General features: G+C 45.1%; 1 protein-coding gene across 4 annotated transcripts in view; it reads right to left on the bottom strand.

Annotated features, from left to right (window-relative positions):
* The window catches only part of LOC124032341 (tensin-2-like), a 68,928-nt gene that overhangs the window by 23,930 nt on the left and 24,736 nt on the right, over positions 1 to 20,262 (bottom strand). The gene's annotated exons all lie outside the window — the stretch shown is intronic.

Here is a 20,262-nt window from a genome sequence, read left to right as displayed (position 1 = left end):
GTTCCAAACTGGCTCTCTCCATCCCTCAAAAATTCTCTTTCCGCCTTTCTCTAATAATCCCTCTATCCCGCGTTCTCTCCCCTCCTCTCTTTCCCCTCTCTCTCCCTGTCAATCTTTCCCTCTCTCTCGCAGCACCCCCCCTCTCTCTCCCAGTCTGCTGCCCTCCCCTCTCTTTCCCCTCTCTCTCCCTGTCAATCTTTCCCTCTCTCTCGCAGCACCCCCTCTCTCTCCCAGTCTGCTGCTCTCCCTCTCTTTCCCCTTCTCTCCCTGTCAATCTTTCCCTCTTTCTCGCAGCACCCCCCATCTCTCTCTCTCCCAGTCTGCTGCCCTCCCCTCTCTTTCCCCTCTCTCTCCCTGTCAATCTGTCCCTCTCTCTCGCAGCACCCACCCCCACTCTCTCCCTGTCAATCTTTCCCTCTCTCTCGCAGCACCCCCTCTCTCCCAGTCTGCTACCCTCCCCTCTCTCCCTGTCAATCTTTCCCTCTCTCTCGCAGCACCCCCCTCTCTATCTCTCCCAGTCTGCTGCCCTCCCCTCTCTTTCCCCACTCTCTCCCTGTCAATCTTTCCCTCTCTCTCGCAGCACCCCTCCCCCTCTCTCTCCCAGTCTGCTGCCCTCCCCTCTCTTTCCCCACTCTCTCCCTGTCAATCTGTCCCTCTATCTCGCAGCACCCCCCTCTCTCTCTCCCAGCCTGCTGCCCTCCCCTCTCTTTCCCTCTCTCTCCCTGTCAATCTGTCCCTCTCTCTCGCAGCACCCCCTCTCTCTCTCCCAGTCTGCTGCCCTCCCCTCTCTCTCTCTGTCAATCTGTCCCTCTCTCTCGCAGCACCCCCCTCTCTCTCCCAGTCTGCTGCCCTCCCCTCTCTTTCCCCACTCTCTCCCTGTCAATCTGTCCCTCTCTCTCGCAGCACCCCCCACTCTCTCTCCCAGCCTGCTGCCCTCCCCTCTCTTTCCCTCTCTCTCCCTGTCAATCTGTCCCTCTCTCTCGCAGCACCCCCCACTCTCTCCCTGTCAATCTTTCCCTCTCTCTCGCAGCACCCCCCTCTCTCTCCCAGCCTGCTGCCCTCCACTCTCTTTCCCTCTCTCTCCCTGTCAATCTGTCCCTCTCTCTCGCAGCAACCCCCTCTCTCCCAGTCTGCTGCCCTCCCCTCTCTTTCCCCACTCTCTCCCTGTCAATCTGTCCCTCTCTCTCGCAGCACCCCCCCTCTCTCTCTCCCAGTCTGCTGCCCTCCCCTCTCTCTCTCTGTCAATCTGTCCCTCTCTCTCGCAGCACCCCCACATCTCTCTCTCCCAGTCTGCTGCCCTCCCCTCTCTTTCCCCACTCTCTCCCTGTCAATCTGTCCCTCTCTCTCGCAGCACCCCCCCCCTCTCTCTCTCCCAGCCTGCTGCCCTCCCCTCTCTTTCCCTCTCTCTCCCTGTCAATCTGTCCCTCTCTCTCGCTGCACCCCCTCTCTCTCTCCCAGTCTGCTGCCCTCCCCTCTCTTTCCCCACTCTCTCCCTGTCAATCTGTCCCTCTCTCTCGCAGCACCCCCCTCTCTCTCCCAGTCTGCTGCCCTCCCCTCTCTCTCTGTCAATCTGTCCTCTCTCTCGCAGCACCCCCTCTCTCCCAGTCTGCTGCCCTCCCCTCTCTTTCCCCACTCTCTCCCTGTCAATCTGTCCCTCTCTCTCGCAGCACCCCTCCCTCTCTCTCCCAGTCTGTTGCCCTCCCTCTCTCTCTCCCTGTCAATCTGTCCCTCTCTCTCGCAGCACCCCCCATCTCTATCTCCCAGTCTGCTGCCCTCCCCTCTCTTTTCCCCTCTCTCTCCCTGTCAATCTGTCCCTCTCTCTCGCAGCACCCCCACTCTCTCTCCCAGCCTGCTGCCCACCCCTCTCGTTCCCTCTCTCTCCCTGTCAATCTGTCCCTCTCTCTCGCATCACCCCCCTCTCCCAGTCTGCTGCCCTCCCCTCTCTTTCCCCACTCTCTCCTATCCTCTCCTCCACCCCTCCTCCCAGTCATGGAGCCAGTGTTAACAGTGACTACAACAACCCCCTCGTCTCCTATCCTCTCCTCTCCTCCACCCCTCCTCCCAGTCATGGAGCCAGTGTTAACAGTGACTACAACAACCCCCTCGTCTCCTATCCTCTCCTCTCCTCCACCCCTCCTCCCAGTCATGGAGCCAGTGTTAACAGTGACTACAACAACCCCCTCGTCTCCTATCCTCTCCTCCAGCCCTCCTCCCAGTCATGGAGCCAGTGTTAACAGTGACTACAACAACCCCCTCGTCTCCTATCCTCTCCTCTCCTCCACCCCTCCTCCCAGTCATGGAGCCAGTGTTAACAGTGACTACAACAACCCCCTCGTCTCCTATCCTCTCCTCCTCCCCTCCTCCCAGTCATGGAGCCAGTGTTAACAGTGACTACAACAACCCCCTCGTCTCCTATCCTCTCCTCCAGCCCTCCTCCCAGTCATGGAGCCAGTGTTAACAGTGACTACAACAACCCCCTCGTCTCCTATCCTCGTCTCCTCCCCTCCTCCTAGTCATGGAGCCAGTGTTAACAGTGACTACAACAACCCCCTCGTCTCCTATCCTCTCCTCCAGCCCTCCTCCCAGTCATGGAGCCAGTGTTAACAGTGACTACAACAACCTCCTCGTCTCCTATCCTCTCCTCCAGCCCTCCTCCCAGTCATGGAGCCAGTGTTAACAGTGACTACAACAACCCCCTCGTCTCCTCCCCTCTCCTCCTCCCAGTCATGGAGCCAGTGTTAACAGTGACTACAACAACCCCCTCGTCTCCTATCCTCTCCTCTCCTCCAGCCCTCCTCCCAGTCATGGAGCCAGTGTTAACAGTGACTACAACAACCCCCTCGTCTCCTATCCTCTCCTCCAGCCCTCCTCCCAGTCATGGAGCCAGTGTTAACAGTGACTACAACAACCCCCTCGTCTCCTATCCTCTCCTCTCCTCCACCCCTCCTCCCAGTCATGGAGCCAGTGTTAACAGTGACTACAACAACCCCCTCGTCTCCTATCCTCTCCTCTCCTCCAGCCCTCCTCCCAGTCATGGAGCCAGTGTTAACAGTGACTACAACAACCCCCTCGTCTCCTATCCTCGTCTCCTCCCCTCCTCCCAGTCATGGAGCCAGTGTTAACAGTGACTACAACAACCCCCTCGTCTCCTATCCTCGTCTCCTCCCCTCCTCCCAGTCATGGAGCCAGTGTTAACAGTGACTACAACAAACCCCTCGTCTCCTATCCTCGTCTCCTCCCCTCCTCCCAGTCATGGAGCCAGTGTTAACAGTGACTACAACAACCCCCTCATCTCCTATCCTCGTCTCCTCCCCTCCTCCCAGTCATGGAGCCAGTGTTAACAGTGACTACAACAAACCCCTCGTCTCCTATCCTCGTCTCCTCCCCTCCTCCCAGTCATGGAGCCAGTGTTAACAGTGACTACAACAACCCCCTCGTCTCCTATCCTCGTCTCCTCCCCTCCTCCCAGTCATGGAGCCAGTGTTAACAGTGACTACAACAACCCCCTCGTCTCCTCTCCTCTCCTCCACCCCTCCTCCCAGTCATGGAGCCAGTGTTAACAGTGACTACAACAACCCCTCGTCTCCTATCCTCGTCTCCTCCCCTCCTCCCAGTCATGGAGCCAGTGTTAACAGTGACTACAACAACCCCCTCGTCTCCTCTCCTCTCCTCCACCCCTCCTCCCAGTCATGGAGCCAGTGTTAACAGTGACTACAACAACCCCCTCGTCTCCTATCCTCGTCTCCTCCCCTCCTCCCAGTCATGGAGCCAGTGTTAACAGTGACTACAACAAACCCCTCGTCTCCTATCCTCGTCTCCTATCCTCGTCTCCTCCCCTCCTCCCAGGACAAAAATAAACAAGTGGTAAATAAACAGAACTGAAAACATCTGCAAGGTGAGATTCCCAGAGATCAACAATGGAAAAATCCCATCGTAGTCAGTTCATTGTCTTTATGAACCTATAACTGGCAATAATCTGGACGTGACTCCACGGCACCGAACACATGGCCATGGTCTGCCTCTGACCTTGGCGGAGAGAGGTAGAAGACATTCTTGGGATGATAAGGAGACTTCTCAGCACTCGGAACAGAAAATAACAGAACAGTGGCCAAGTACCCTGGTTTTATTTCCCCTCCACCAAGGAGGCAGAACCCCAGAGCTGCTAAGTCAGCTGTCACGCTTATGGTTTTAAGGCTGATCAGCATCACACGGACTCACTCATTAGTATGACCACATTAAAACAAGCCACTCTATCTACCCCGGCAATTATCATGACTCTGTGACAGGGTGACTCCAACTCCCTAACGATGACCAGACAGCCATTCTTTTTCTATTCTACACTTCCTGTTGTTGATTTTTAACATAAACAACTTTAGACTATTCCTCCCCAAAATAGGAGAAATGTCTTTCTTCCTGACATATTTGGGCAGCTCATCATGGGCAACATTACCCAACCCTTAACCCTTCACTCCCTGTGGACAACTCCAGCTCACAGATAAGTTGTTCTCTACACAGAGAACACGCTGAAATAAAACACTGTTTTGGTGTATTTGTGTATTTTTGAAGTGGGATTGTTCATGAAAGAGATGAGCCAGCTGTAGGTTGTTGACTTCGTGTTTGGATGACTGACAGCAACTCCACAAGACAAGTACAAGAAAGGAAGCCACAGAGAGGAACAAGAGGGGAAGCCACAGAGAGGAACAAGAGGGGAAGCCACAGAGAGGAACAAGAGGGGAAGCCACAGAAAGGAACAAGAGGGGAAGCCACAGAGAGGAACAAGAGGGGAAGCCACAGAGAGGAACAAGAGGGGAAGCCATAGAGAGGAACAAGAGGGGAAGCCACAGAGAGGAACAAGAGGGGAAGCCACAGAGAGGAACAAGAGGGGAAGCCATAGAGAGGAACAAGAGGGGAAGCCACAGAGAGGAACAAGAGGGGAAGCCATAGAGAGGAACAAGAGGGGAAGCCACAGAGAGAAACAAGAGGGGAAGCCATAGAGAGAAGTACACAGACTTCTTTATTCTGGTCACTTTGTTTTCCAGGAAATGCTTTATTCTGGGAAGAGAAGATGAAGTGCTTTTCCTGAGGGAGCAGGACAGTGAAGTAACTGTTCTGGACGACTGTGTGATCTCGCTCTCCGTAGCCGATTTGAGTAAGACTTTTAAACAGGTTAACATTCACAAGGCCTTGGGGCCAGATGAATTACCAGGACGTGTACTCAGAGCATGCGCTGATCAGCTGGCAAGTGTCTTCAATGACATTTTCAACCTGTCCCTGGGCCAGTCTGTTATACGTACATGCTTCAAGCAGACCACCATAGTCCCTGTGCCCAAGAACACCAAGGTAACCTGTCTAAATGACTACCGCCCCGTAGCACTCACATCTGTAGCCATGAAATGCTTTGAAAGGTTGGTCATGGCACACATCAACACTATCATCCCAGACACCCTGGACCCAATCCAATTCACATATCGCTCCAACAGATCCTCAGATGACGTAATCTTGATTGCACCCCACACTGCCCTTACCCACCTGGACAAGAGGAACACCAATGTGAGAATGTTGTTCATTAACTACAGCTCAGCGTTCAACACCATAGTACCCTCCAAGCTCATCACTAAGCTCAGTACCCTGGGACTGAACCCCTCCATCTGCAACTGGAACCTTGTTGCCTACCCACAGGTTGTGATGTTAGGCAACAACACATCCGCCACACTGACACTCAACATGGAGTCCCCTCAGGGGTGCGTGCTTAGTCCCTCCTGTACTCCCTGTTCACCCATGACTACGTGGTCGCACACGACTCCAACGGCATCATTAAGTTTGCTGACTACACGATGGTGGTAGGCCATATCAACGATGATGATGAGACAGCCTATAGGGAGGAGGTCAAAGACCTGGCAACAACCTTTCCCTCAACATCAGCAAGACAAAAGAGCTGATCATGGACTACAGGAAACGGAGTGCCAAGCACAACCCCATCCACAGGGTTGTAGTGGAACCGGTCGAGAGCTTCAAGTTTCTCGGTCTCCACTTCCCTAAGGAATAATCATGATCCACACACACCAACACAGTTGTGAAGAAGGTACGACAACACCTCTTCCCCCTAAGGAGGCAGAAAATATTTGGCATGAGTCCTCAGATCCTCAAAAAGTTCTACAGTTGCACCATTGAGAGCATCTTGACTGGCTGCATCACCACTTGGTATGTAACTGTGTGTCATCCGACCGTAAGGAGCTACAGAGGGTAGTGCGTATGGCCCAGTACATCACCTGGGCCGAGCTCCCTGCCATCCAAGACCTCTATACCAGGCGGTGTCAAAAGAAGGTCCTAAAAATTGTCAGACTCAAGCCACTCAACTCATAGACTGTTCTCTCTGCTACCGCACGGAAAGCGCTACCAATGCACTAAGTCTGGAACCAACAAGACCCTGCACAGCTTCTACCTCCAAGCAATAAGACTGCTAAATAGATAGTTAAAGAGTTAACCAAACAGCTACCCGGACTACCTGCATTGACCCCCTGTTGAACTAACTCTTTGGACTCATCACATACCCTTCTGCAACTGCTTATTATCTATCCTGTTGCCTCGCCACTTTGTCCCTACCCATACAGTATCTACATATTTACCTCAAGTACTACGTACCCCTCCACATTTACGAAGCATGTGACATACACCATTTTATTTGTGTCGATTTTTTACTTTGTCACAAGGCGTATAGCAACACTTGTCTGTTAAAGGATGTCCATGGAGTCATAGTGACAGTACAGTGGTTCACAGATGCTTAGTGAATGAGGATTCCTCCAGAGTCATGGAGAAAGTGTGTGACAGGAGATGTTGCATAGTGACAGGAGATGTTGCATAGTGACAGGAGATGTTACATAGTGACAGGAGATGTTACATAGTGACAGGAGATGTTACATAGTGACAGGAGATGTTGCATAGTGACAGGAGATGTTACATAGTGACAGGAGATGTTGCATAGTGACAGGAGATGTTACATAGTGACAGGAGATGTTGCATAGTGACAGGAGATGTTACATAGTGACAGGAGATGTTACATAGTGACAGGAGATGTTACATAGTGACAGGAGATGTTACATAGTGACAGGAGATGTTACATAGTGACAGGAGATGTTACATAGTGACAGGAGATGTTGCATAGTGACAGGAGATGTTACATAGTGACAGGAGATGTTACATAGTGACAGGAGATGTTGCATAGTGACAGGAGATGTTACATAGTGACAGGAGATGTTACATAGTGACAGGAGATGTTGCATAGTGACAGGAGATGTTACATAGTGACAGGAGATGTTACATAGTGACAGGAGATGTTACATAGTGACAGGAGATGTTACATAGTGACAGGAGATGTTACATAGTGACAGGAGATGTTACATAGTGACAGGAGATGTTACATAGTGACAGGAGATGTTACATAGTGACAGGAGATGTTGCATAGTGACAGGAGATGTTACATAGTGACAGGAGATGTTACATAGTGACAGGAGATGTTGCATAGTGACAGGAGATGTTACATAGTGACAGGAGATGTTACATAGTGACAGGAGATGTTGCATAGTGACAGGAGATGTTACATAGTGACAGGAGATGTTACATAGTGACAGGAGATGTTACATAGTGACAGGAGATGTTACATAGTGACAGGAGATGTTACATAGTGACAGGAGATGTTACATAGTGATGTTACATAGTGACAGGAGATGTTACATAGTGACAGGAGATGTTACATAGTGACAGGAGATGTTGCATAGTGACAGGAGATGTTACATAGTGACAGGAGATGTTACATAGTGACAGGAGATGTTACATAGTGACAGGAGATGTTTACATAGTGACAGGAGATGTTGCATAGTGACAGGAGATGTTACATAGTGACAGGAGATGTTACATAGTGACAGGAGATGTTGCATAGTGACAGGAGATGTTACATAGTGACAGGAGATGTTACATAGTGACAGGAGATGTTGCATAGTGACAGGAGATGTTACATAGTGACAGGAGATGTTGCATAGTGACAGGAGATGTTACATAGTGACAGGAGATGTTACATAGTGACAGGAGATGTTACATAGTGACAGGAGATGTTGCATAGTGACAGGAGATGTTACATAGTGACAGGAGATGTTACATAGTGACAGGAGATGTTGCATAGTGACAGGAGATGTTACATAGTGACAGGAGATGTTACATAGTGACAGGAGATGTTACATAGTGACAGGAGATGTTACATAGTGACAGGAGATGTTACATAGTGACAGGAGATGTTACATAGTGACAGGAGATGTTACATAGTGACAGGAGATGTTACATAGTGACAGGAGATGTTACATAGTGACAGGAGATGTTACATAGTGACAGGAGATGTTACATAGTGACAGGAGATGTTACATAGTGACAGGAGATGTTACATAGTGACAGGAGATGTTACATAGTGACAGGAGATGTTACATAGTGACAGGAGATGTTACATAGTGACAGGAGATGTTACATAGTGACAGGAGATGTTACATAGTGACAGGAGATGTGACAGGAGACATAGTGACAGGAGATGTTACATAGTGACAGGAGATGTTACATAGTGACAGGAGATGTTACATAGTGACAGGAGATGTTACATAGTGACAGGAGATGTTACATAGTGACAGGAGATGTTACATAGTGACAGGAGATGTTACATAGTGACAGGAGATGTTACATAGTGACAGAGGGAGATGTTGCATAGTGACAGGAGATGTTACATAGTGACAGGAGATGTTACATAGTGACAGGAGATGTTACATAGTGACAGGAGATGTTACATAGTGACAGGAGATGTTACATAGTGACAGGAGATGTTACATAGTGACAGGAGATGTTACATAGTGACAGGAGATGTTACATAGTGACAGGAGATGTTACATAGTGACAGGAGATGTTACATAGTGACAGGAGATGTTACATAGTGACAGGAGATGTTACATAGTGACAGGAGATGTTACATAGTGACAGGAGATGTTACATAGTGACAGGAGATGTTACATAGTGACAGGAGATGTTACATAGTGACAGGAGATGTTACATAGTGACAGGAGATGTTACATAGTGACAGGAGATGTTACATAGTGACAGGAGATGTTACATAGTGACAGGAGATGTTACATAGTGACAGGAGATGTTGCATAGTGACAGGAGATGTTACATAGTGACAGGAGATGTTACATAGTGACAGGAGATGTTACATAGTGACAGGAGATGTTGCATAGTGACAGGAGATGTTACATAGTGACAGGAGATGTTACATAGTGACAGGAGATGTTACATAGTGACAGGAGATGTTGCATAGTGACAGGAGATGTTACATAGTGACAGGAGATGTTACATAGTGACAGGAGATGTTACATAGTGACAGGAGGAAACTGAGATGTTACATACCCAACTAAAACGTTCAGGATTAACGTGAAAAGCAGCCAAATATGATCAATGTCTTGTAGAGAACAGACTAACAGTGTTCAATGTCTTGTAGAGTAGCCTAACAGTGTTCAATGTCTTGTAGAGAACAGCCTAACAGTGGTCAATGTCTTGTAGAGTAGCCTAACAGTGTTCAATGTCTTGTAGAGAACAGACTAACAGTGTTCAATGTCTTGTAGAGTAGCCTAACAGTGGTCAATGTCTTGTAGAGAACAGCCTAACAGTGTTCAATGTCTTGTAGAGTAGCCTAACAGTGGTCAATGTCTTGTAGAGAACAGACTAACAGTGTTCAATGTCTTGTAGAGTAGCCTAACAGTGTTCAATGTCTTATAGAGTAGCCTAACAGTGTTCAATGTCTTGTAGAGAACAGCCTAACAGTGTGCAAGGTCTTGTAGAGTAGCCTAACAGTGTTCAATGTCTTAAGGCCAGTTGAGAGGCCAGAGTCCCACACCCCCAGAGGCTGGCCTGGCCTCTCCCTTCCTGGGCAGGACCGATGGCTATCACTGCCGGGACATTTCACCGGCCACCACCAGTCAACAGCACACTCTCAGCTATGCAGCTATCATTGCCAGACCCCAACACAACCAGGCCAGGCCACAAACAACAACAGAGCCTATACAAAACACAACCAGACCACAAACAACAGAGTCTATACAAAACACAACCAGACCACAAACAACAGAGTCTATACAACACAACCAGACCACAAACAACAGAGCCTATACAACACAACCAGACCACAAACAACAGAGTCTATACAACACAACTAGACCACAAACAACAGAGCCCAAACAGAACACAACCAGACCACAAACAACAGAGCCTATACAAAACACAACCAGACCACAAACAACAGAGTCTATACAAAACACAACCAGACCACAAACAACAGAGTCTATACAAAACACAACCAGACCACAAACAACAGATCCTATACAAAACACAACCAGACCACAAACAACAGAGTCTATACAAAACACAACCAGACCACAAACAACAGAGCCTATACAAAACACAACCAGACCACAAACAACAGAGCCTATACAAAACACAACCAGACCACAAACAACAGAGCCTATACAAAACACAACCAGACCACAAACAACAGAGTCTATACAAAACACAACCAGACCACAAACAACAGAGTCTATACAAAACACAACCAGACCACAAACAACAGAGCCTATACAAAACACAACCAGACCACAAACAACAGAGTCTATACAAAACACAACCAGACCACAAACAACAGAGCCTATACAAAACACAACCAGACCACAAACAACAGAGTCTATACAAAACACAACCAGACCACAAACAACAGAGCCTATACAACACAACTAGACCACAAACAACAGAGTCTATACAAAACACAACCAGACCACAAACAACAGAGCCTATACAACACAACCTGGCCACAAACAACAGAGCCTATACAACACAACTAGACCACAAACAACAGAGCCTATACAACACAACTAGACCACAAACAACAGAGCCTATACAACACAACTAGACCACAAACAACAGAGCCTATACAACACAACTAGACCACAAACAACAGAGCCTATACAACACAACTAGACCACAAACAACAGAGCCTATACAACACAACTAGACCACAAACAACAGAGCCTATACAAAACACAACCAGACCACAAACAACAGAGTCTATACAAAACACAACCAGACCACAAACAACAGAGTCTATACAAAACACAACCAGACCACAAACAACAGATCCTATACAAAACACAACCAGACCACAAACAACAGAGTCTACACAAAACACAACCAGACCACAAACAACAGAGCCTATACAAAACACAACCAGACCACAAACAACAGAGTCTATACAACACAACCAGACCACAAACAACAGAGTCTATACAAAACACAACCAGACCACAAACAACAGATCCTATACAAAACACAACCAGACCACAAACAACAGAGTCTATACAAAACACAACCAGACCACAAACAACAGAGCCTATACAAAACACAACCAGACCACAAACAACAGAGTCTATACAACACAACCAGACCACAAACAACAGAGTCTATACAACACAACTAGACCACAAACAACAGAGTCTATACAACACAACTAGACCACAAACAACAGAGTCTATACAACACAACCAGACCACAAACAACAGAGTCTATACAAAACACAACCAGACCACAAACAACAGAGTCTATACAACACACAACCAGACCACAAACAACAGAGTCTATACAAAACACAACCAGACCACAAACAACAGAGTCTATACAAAACACAACCAGACCACAAACAACAGAGTCTATACAAAACACAACCAGACCACAAACAACAGAGTCTATACAAAACACAACCAGACCACAAACAACAGAGTCTATACAAAACACAACCAGACCACAAACAACAGAGTCTATACAAAACACAACCAGACCACAAACAACAGATCCTATACAAAACACAACCAGACCACAAACAACAGATCCTATACAAAACACAACCAGTCCACAAACAACAGAGTCTATACAAAACACAACCAGACCACAAACAACAGAGTCTATACAAAACACAACCAGACCACAAACAACAGAGCCTATACAAAACACAACCAGACCACAAACAACAGAGCCTATACAAAACACAACCAGACCACAAACAACAGAGTCTATACAACACAACCAGACCACAAACAACAGAGCCTATACAACACAACCAGACCACAAACAACAGAGTCTATACAACACAACTAGACCACAAACAACAGAGCCCAAACAGAACACAACCAGACCACAAACAACAGAGCCTATACAAAACACAACCAGACCACAAACAACAGAGTCTATACAAAACACAACCAGACCACAAACAACAGAGTCTATACAAAACACAACCAGACCACAAACAACAGATCCTATACAAAACACAACCAGACCACAAACAACAGAGTCTATACAAAACACAACCAGACCACAAACAACAGAGCCTATACAAAACACAACCAGACCACAAACAACAGAGCCTATACAAAACACAACCAGACCACAAACAACAGAGTCTATACAAAACACAACCAGACCACAAACAACAGAGTCTATACAAAACACAACCAGACCACAAACAACAGAGTCTATACAAAACACAACCAGACCACAAACAACAGAGCCTATACAAAACACAACCAGACCACAAACAACAGAGTCTATACAAAACACAACCAGACCACAAACAACAGAGCCTATACAAAACACAACCAGACCACAAACAACAGAGTCTATACAAAACACAACCAGACCACAAACAACAGAGCCTATACAACACAACTAGACCACAAACAACAGAGTCTATACAAAACACAACCAGACCACAAACAACAGAGCCTATACAACACAACCTGGCCACAAACAACAGAGCCTATACAACACAACTAGACCACAAACAACAGAGCCTATACAACACAACTAGACCACAAACAACAGAGCCTATACAACACAACTAGACCACAAACAACAGAGCCTATACAACACAACTAGACCACAAACAACAGAGCCTATACAACACAACTAGACCACAAACAACAGAGCCTATACAACACAACTAGACCACAAACAACAGAGCCTATACAAAACACAACCAGACCACAAACAACAGAGTCTATACAAAACACAACCAGACCACAAACAACAGAGTCTATACAAAACACAACCAGACCACAAACAACAGATCCTATACAAAACACAACCAGACCACAAACAACAGAGTCTACACAAAACACAACCAGACCACAAACAACAGAGCCTATACAAAACACAACCAGACCACAAACAACAGAGTCTATACAACACAACCAGACCACAAACAACAGAGTCTATACAAAACACAACCAGACCACAAACAACAGATCCTATACAAAACACAACCAGACCACAAACAACAGAGTCTATACAAAACACAACCAGACCACAAACAACAGAGCCTATACAAAACACAACCAGACCACAAACAACAGAGTCTATACAACACAACCAGACCACAAACAACAGAGTCTATACAACACAACTAGACCACAAACAACAGAGTCTATACAACACAACTAGACCACAAACAACAGAGTCTATACAACACAACCAGACCACAAACAACAGAGTCTATACAAAACACAACCAGACCACAAACAACAGAGTCTATACAAAACACAACCAGACCACAAACAACAGAGTCTATACAAAACACAACCAGACCACAAACAACAGAGCCTATACAAAACACAACCAGACCACAAACAACAGAGTCTATACAAAACACAACCAGACCACAAACAACAGAGTCTATACAAAACACAACCAGACCACAAACAACAGAGTCTATACAAAACACAACCAGACCACAAACAACAGAGCCTATACAAAACACAACCAGACCACAAACAACAGAGTCTATACAAAACACAACCAGACCACAAACAACAGAGTCTATACAACACACAACCAGACCACAAACAACAGAGTCTATACAAACACAACCAGACCACAAACAACAGAGTCTATACAAACACAACCAGACCACAAACAACAGAGTCTATACAAAACACAACCAGACCACAAACAACAGAGTCTATACAAAACACAACCAGACCACAAACAACAGATCTATACAAAACACAACCAGACCACAAACAACAGAGTCTATACAAAACACAACCAGACCACAAACAACAGAGCCTATACAAAACACAACCAGACCACAAACAACAGAGCCTATACAAAAACACAACCAGACCACAAACAACAGAGTCTATACAAAACACAACCAGACCACAAACAACAGAGTCTATACAAAACACAACCAGACCACAAACAACAGAGTCTATACAAAACACAACCAGACCACAAACAACAGAGTCTATACAAAACACAACCAGACCACAAACAACAGAGTCTATACAAAACACAACCAGACCACAAACAACAGAGCCTATACAAAACACAACCAGACCACAAACAACAGAGTCTATACAAAACACAACCAGACCACAAACAACAGAGCCTATACAAAACACAACCAGACCACAAACAACAGAGTCTATACAAAACACAACCAGACCACAAACAACAGAGCCTATACAACACAACCAGACCACAAACAACAGAGCCTATACAACACAACCAGACCACAAACAACAGAGCCTATACAACACAACTAGACCACAAACAACAGAGCCTATACAACACAACTAGACCACAAACAACAGAGCCTATACAACACACAAACTAGACCACAAACAACAGAGCCTATACAACACAACTAGACCACAAACAACAGAGCCTATACAACACAACAGACCACAAACAACAGAGCCTATACAAAACACAACCAGACCACAAACAACAGAGTCTATACAAAACACAACCAGACCACAAACAACAGAGTCTATACAAAACACAACCAGACCACAAACAACAGAGCCTATACAAAACACAACCAGACCACAAACAACAGAGTCTATACAAAACACAACCAGACCACAAACAACAGAGCCTATACAAAACACAACCAGACCACAAACAACAGAGTCTATACAAAACACAACCAGACCACAAACAACAGAGTCTATACAAAACACAACCAGACCACAAACAACAGAGTCTATACAAAACACAACCAGACCACAAACAACAGAGTCTATACAAAACACAACCAGACCACAAACAACAGAGCCTATACAAAACACAACCAGACCACAAACAACAGAGTCTATACAAAAAACACAACCAGACCACAAACAACAGAGTCTATACAACACAACCAGACCACAAACAACAGAGTCTATACAACACAACCAGACCACAAACAACAGAGTCTATACAAAACACAACCAGACCACAAACAACAGAGTCTATAAAACACAACCAGACCACAAACAACAGAGTCTATACAAAACACAACCAGACCACAAACAACAGAGTCTATACAAAACACAACCAGACCACAAACAACAGAGCCTATACAAAACACAACCAGACCACAAACAACAGAGCCTATACAAAACACAACCAGACCACAAACAACAGAGTCTATACAAAACACAACCAGACCACAAACAACAGAGTCTATACAAAACACAACCAGACCACAAACAACAGAGTCTATACAAAACACAACCAGACCACAAACAACAGAGTCTATACAAAACACAACAGACCACAAACAACAGACCTATACAAAACACAACCAGACCACAAACAACAGAGTCTATACAAAACACAACCAGACCACAAACCAGACCACAAACAACCAGACCACAAACAACAGAGTCTATACAAAACACAACCAGACCACAAACAACAGAGTCTATACAAAACACAACCAGACCACAAACAACAGAGTCTATACAAAACACAACCAGACCACAAACAACAGAGTCTATACAAAACACAACCAGACCACAAACAACAGAGTCTATACAAAACACAACCAGACCACAAACAACAGAGTCTATACAAAACACAACCAGACCACAAACAACAGAGTCTATACAAAACACAACCAGACCACAAACAACAGATCCTATACAAAACACAACCAGACCACAAACAACAGATCCTATACAAAACACAACAACAGAGACCACAAACAACAGAGTCTATACAAAACACAACCAGACCACAAACAACAGAGTCTATACAAAACACAACCAGACCACAAACAACAGAGCCTATACAAAACACAAAACACAAACCAGACCACAGAACAAAACAGACTATACAAAACACAACCAGACCACAAACAACAGAGCCTATACAACACAACTAGACCACAAACAACAGAGCCTATACAAAACACAACCAGACCACAAACAACAGAGCCTATACAAAACACAACCAGACCACAAACAACAGAGCCTATACACAAAACACAAACAACAGATACAAAACACAGACACAAACAGAGTCTATACAAAACACAACCAGACCACAAACAACAGAGCCTATACAACACAACTAGACCACAAACAACAGAGTCTATACAAAACACAACCAGACCACAAACAACAGAGTCTATACAAAACACAACCAGACCACAAACAACAGAGTCTATACAAAACACAACCAGACCACAAACAACAGAGTCTATACAAAACACAACCAGACCACAAACAACAGAGTCTATACAAAACACAACCAGACCACAAACAACAGAGTCTATACAAAACACAACCAGACCACAAACAACAGAGCCTATACAAAACACAACCAGACCACAAACAACAGAGTCTATACAAAACACAACCAGACCACAAACAACAGAGTCTATACAAAACACAACCAGACCACAAACAACAGAGTCTATACAAAACACAACCAGACCACAAACAACAGAGTCTATACAAAACACAACCAGACCACAAACAACAGAGTCTATACAAAACACAACCAGACCACAAACAACAGAGCCTATACAACACAACCAGACCACAAACAACAGAGTCTATACAAAACACAACCAGACCACAAACAACAGAGTCTATACAACACAACCAGACCACAAACAACAGAGTGTATACAAAACACAACCAGACCACAAACAACAGAGTCTATACAACACAACCAGACCACAAACAACAGAGTCTATACAACACAACCAGACCACAAACAACAGAGCCTATACAAAACACAACCAGACCACAAACAACAGAGCCTATACAAAACACAACCAGACCACAAACAACAGAGCCTATACAAAACACAACCAGACCACAAACAACAGAGTCTATACAAAACACAACCAGACCACAAACAACAGAGCCTATACAACACAACTAGACCACAAACAACAGAGTCTATACAAAACACAACCAGACCACAAACAACAGAGTCTATACAAAACACAACCAGACCACAAACAACAGAGTCTATACAAAACACAACCAGACCACAAACAACAGAGTCTATACAAAACACAACCAGACCACAAACAACAGAGTCTATACAAAACACAACCAGACCACAAACAACAGAGCCTATACAAAACACAACCAGACCACAAACAACAGAGTCTATACAAAACACAACCAGACCACAAACAACAGAGTCTATACAAAACACAACCAGACCACAAACAACAGAGTCTATACAACCAAAACACAACCAGACCACAAACAACAGAGTCTATACAAAACACAACCAGACCACAAACAACAGAGTCTATACAAAACACAACCAGACCACAAACAACAGAGTCTATACAAAACACAACCAGACCACAAACAACAGAGCCTATACAACACAACCAGACCACAAACAACAGAGTCTATACAAAACACAACCAGACCACAAACAACAGAGTCTATACAACACAACCAGACCACAAACAACAGAGTGTATACAAAACACAACCAGACCACAAACAACAGAGTCTATACAACACAACCAGACCACAAACAACAGAGTCTATACAACACAACCAGACCACAAACAACAGAGCCTATACAAAACACAACCAGACCACAAACAACAGAGTCTATACAACACAACCAGACCACAAACAACAGAGCCTATACAAAACACAACCAGACCACAAACAACAGAGTCTATACAAAACACAACCAGACCACAAACAACAGAGCCTATACAAAACACAACCAGACCACAAACAACAGAGTCTATACAAAACACAACCAGACCACAAACAACAGAGTCTATACAACACAACTAGACCACAAACAACAGAGCCTATACAAAACACAACCAGACCACAAACAACAGAGTCTATACAAAACACAACCAGACCACAAACAACAGAGCCTATACAAAACACAACCAGACCACAAACAACAGAGTCTATACAAAACACAACCAGACCACAAACAACAGAGCCTATACAAAACACAACCAGACCACAAACAACAGAGTCTATACAACACACAACCAGACCACAAACAACAGATCCTATACAAAACACAACCAGACCACAAACAACAGATCCTATACAACACACAACCAGACCACAAACAACAGAGTCTATACAAAACACAACCAGACCACAAACAACAGAGTCTATACAACACACAACCAGACCACAAACAACAGAGTCTATACAAAACACAACCAGACCACAAACAACAGAGTCTATACAACACACAACCAGACCACAAACAACAGAGTCTATACAACACACAACCAGACCACAAACAACAGAGTCTATACAAAACACAACCAGACCACAAACAACAGAGTCTATACAAAACACAACCAGACCACAAACAACAGAGTCTATACAACACAACCAGACCACAAACAACAGAGTCTATACAAAACACAACCAGACCACAAACAACAGAGTCTATACAAAACACAACCAGACCACAAACAACAGAGTCTATACAAAACACAACCAGACCACAAACAACAGAGTCTATACAAAACACAACCAGACCACAAACAACAGAGTCTATACAACACAACCAGACCACAAACAACAGAGCCTATACAACACAACCAGACCACAAACAACAGAGTCTATACAACACACAACCAGACCACAAACAACAGAGTCTATACAAAACACAACCAGACCACAAACAACAGAGTCTATACAACACACAACCAGACCACAAACAACAGAGTCTATACAACACACAACCAGACCACAAACAACAGAGTCTATACAAAACACAACCAGACCACAAACAACAGAGTCTATACAAAACACAACCAGACCACAAACAACAGAGTCTATACAAAACACAACCAGACCACAAACAACAGAGTCTATACAACACAACCAGACCACAAACAACAGAGCCTATACAACACAACCAGACCACAAACAACAGAGTCTATACAAAACACAACCAGACCACAAACAACAGAGTCTATACAAAACACAACCAGACCACAAACAACAGAGTCTATACAAAACACAACCAGACCACAAACAACAGAGTCTATACAAAACACAACCAGAGCCCAAACAACAGAGTCTATACAAAACACAACCAGACCACAAACAACAGAGTCTATACAAAACACAACCAGACCACAAACAACAGAGTACAACACAACCAGACCACAAACAACAGAGTCTATACAAAACACAACCAGACCACAAACAACAGAGTCTATACAACACAACCAGACCACAAACAACAGAGTCTATACAAAACACAACCAGACCACAAACAACAGAGCCCAAACAGAACACAACAGTGTGGAAATAGTATCTTCCTGACCAAGAGTATTGTTTCGAGGAAACAGAGCCAGAGCTTTACAATCCACAGAACAAGAGTGGCCTACATACTATGCCAGGTCTACTGCAGAGCATTTCGTGCTCATTCCTTGATAGAAATCTTCAACGATTAAACTAATATTTAAAAAATAACTGGCTATGGATTTGTATTGGTTTCCTACTTTTCAAACCCATCCCTTTATCCTCTAGGGCTGTTTCCTCAAATGGAAATAGATGGTACGAAGACTGGACAGCAATCTCTGCCACATGCCATCTTCCATAACGCACGGCGCCAGCCTCTGCAGTCTGCCAAGTCTCTGCCTGCCCCTGGCCAAAACTGGCTTTCACTCCTCCATCAATGACCCTTTCAAATGGGGCTTGTGTGCAGTCGGTCACATCAATGGCTACTAGCTCATAGCAGGGACAGGGAGGGTACACTCTTAGAAAAAAAGGATTTCAAAAAGGTTCTTTGGCTGTCCCTATAGAAGTAACCTTCTGGTTCCAGGTAGAACTCTTTCTGGTTCCATGTAGAACCCTCTGTGGAAAGGGTTCTACATTGAACC

This window comes from Oncorhynchus gorbuscha, linkage group LG03 (assembly GCF_021184085.1).
Source record: "Oncorhynchus gorbuscha isolate QuinsamMale2020 ecotype Even-year linkage group LG03, OgorEven_v1.0, whole genome shotgun sequence".
Classification (NCBI taxonomy): Eukaryota; Metazoa; Chordata; class Actinopteri; order Salmoniformes; family Salmonidae; genus Oncorhynchus; species Oncorhynchus gorbuscha.
This window is presented reverse-complemented; position numbering and strand designations above follow the sequence as displayed.